We start from the raw sequence: 2,674 nt of genomic DNA on the forward strand, positions 1-2,674 counted from the left end.
GCATGTCAGGAACTGTACTCTGTAATGGAGACCTTCAGGAGCTGTACTCTGTAGTGGAGACCTCCAGGAGCATGTCAGGAACTGTACTCTGTAATGGAGACCTTCAGGAACTGTACTCTGTAGTGGAGACCTCCGGGAGCATGTCAGGAACTGTACTCTGTAATGGAGACCTTCAGGAACTGTACTCTGTAGTGGAGACCTCCGGGAGCATGTCAGGAACTGTACTCTGTAATGGAGACCTTCAGGAACTGTACTCTGTAGTGGAGACCTCCGGGAGCATGTCAGGATGTCTGGGTTCTGGAAGGATCTCTGTGAGGATGGCTGGGTTCTGGAAGGATCTCTGTGAGGAGGTCTTAGTTCTGGAAGGATCTCTGTGTGGAGGTCTTAGTTCTGGTAGGATCTCTGTGAGGAGGTCTTAGTTCTGGAAGGATCTCTGTGGGGAGGTCTTAGTTCTGGTAGGATCTCTGTGTGGAGGTCTTAGTTCTGGTAGGATCTCTGTGGGGAGGGATGGGTTCTGGCAGGAGGATGTCTGGGTTCTGGAAGGATCTCTGTGAGGAGGTCTTAGTTCTGGTAGGATCTCTGTGGGGAGGTCTTAGTTCTGGTAGGATCTCTGTGTGGAGGTCTTAGTTCTGGTAGGATCTCTGTGGGGAGGGATGGGTTCTGGTAGGATCTCTGTGTGGAGGTCTTAGTTCTGGTAGGATCTCTGTGGGGGGGTCTTAGTTCTGGTAGGATCTCTGTGGGGAGGTCTTAGTTCTGGTAGGATCTCTGTGGGGAGGTCTTAGTTCTGGTAGGATCTCTGTGGGGAGGTCTTAGTTCTGGTAGGATCTCTGTGGGGAGGTCTTAGTTCTGGTAGGATCTCTGTGGGGAGGTCTTAGTTCTGGTAGGATCTCTGTGGGGAGGTCTTAGTTCTGGTAGGATCTCTGTGTGGAGGTCTTAGTTCTGGTAGGATCTCTGTGGGGAGGTCTTAGTTCTGGTAGGATCTCTGTGGGGAGGTCTTAGTTCTGGAAGGATCTCTGTGGGGAGGTCTTAGTTCTGGTAGGATCTCTGTGAGGATGGCTGGGTTCTGGAAGGATCTCTGTGAGGATGGCTGGGTTCTGGAAGGATCTCTGTGAGGATGGCTGGGTTCTGGAAGGATCTCTGTGAGGAGGTCTTAGTTCTGGTAGGATCTCTGTGGGGAGGTCTTAGTTCTGGAAGGATCTCTGTGAGGATGGCTGGGTTCTGGAAGGATCTCTGTGAGGATGGCTGGGTTCTGGAAGGATCTCTGTGAGGATGGCTGGGTTCTGGAAGGATCTCTGTGAGGATGTCTGGGTTCTGGAAGGATCTCTGTGAGGATGTCTGGGTTCTGGAAGGATCTCTGTGAGGATGTCTGGGTTCTGGAAGGATCTCTGTGAGGATGTCTGGGTTCTGGAAGGATCTCTGTGAGGATGTCTGGGTTCTGGAAGGATCTCTGTGAGGATGTCTGGGTTCTGGAAGGATCTCTGTGAGGATGTCTGGGTTCTGGAAGGATCTCTGTGAGGATGTCTGGGTTCTGGAAGGATCTCTGTGAGGATGTCTGGGTTCTGGCAGGAGGATGTCTGGGTTCTGGAAGGATCTCTGTGAGGATGTCTGGGTTCTGGCAGGATCTCTGTGAGGAGGTCTGGGTTCTGTCAGGATCTCTGTGAGGAGGTCTGGGTTCTGGAAGGATCTCTGTGAGGAGGTCTGGGTTCTGGCAGGATCTCTGTGAGGAGGTCTGGGTTCTGGAAGGATCTCTGTGAGGATGGCTGGGTTCTGGAAGGATCTCTGTGAGGAGGTCTTAGTTCTGGTAGGATCTCTGTGTGGATGTCTGGGTTCTGGTAGGATCTCTGTGGGGAGGTCTTAGTTCTGGTAGGATCTCTGTGGGGAGGTCTTAGTTCTGGTAGGATCTCTGTGTGGAGGTCTTAGTTCTGGAAGGATCTCTGTGTGGAGGTCTTAGTTCTGGTAGGATCTCTGTGTGGAGGTCTGGGTTCTGGAAGGAGGATGTCTGGGTTCTGGAAGGATCTCTGTGTGGATGTCTGGGTTCTGGAAGGAGGATGTCTGGGTTCTGGAAGGATCTCTGTGTGGATGTCTGGGTTCTGGCAGGATCTCTGTGGGGAGGTCTTAGTTCTGGTAGGATCTCTGTGGGGAGGTCTTAGTTCTGGTAGGATCTCTGTGAGGAGGTCTTAGTTCTGGAAGGATCTCTGTGGGGAGGTCTTAGTTCTGGTAGGATCTCTGTGAGGATGGCTGGGTTCTGGAAGGATCTCTGTGAGGATGGCTGGGTTCTGGAAGGATCTCTGTGAGGATGGCTGGGTTCTGGAAGGATCTCTGTGAGGATGGCTGGGTTCTGGAAGGATCTCTGTGAGGATGTCTGGGTTCTGGAAGGATCTCTGTGAGGATGTCTGGGTTCTGGAAGGATCTCTGTGAGGATGTCTGGGTTCTGGAAGGATCTCTGTGAGGATGTCTGGGTTCTGGAAGGATCTCTGTGAGGATGTCTGGGTTCTGGAAGGATCTCTGTGAGGATGTCTGGGTTCTGGAAGGATCTCTGTGAGGATGTCTGGGTTCTGGAAGGATCTCTGTGAGGATGTCTGGGTTCTGGTAGGATCTCTGTGAGGATGTCTGGGTTCTGGAAGGATCTCTGTGAGGATGTCTGGGTTCTGGAAGGATCTCTGTGAGGATGTCT

Source organism: Oncorhynchus gorbuscha, unplaced genomic scaffold, assembly GCF_021184085.1.
Source record: "Oncorhynchus gorbuscha isolate QuinsamMale2020 ecotype Even-year unplaced genomic scaffold, OgorEven_v1.0 Un_scaffold_988, whole genome shotgun sequence".
NCBI lineage: Eukaryota > Metazoa > Chordata > Actinopteri > Salmoniformes > Salmonidae > Oncorhynchus > Oncorhynchus gorbuscha.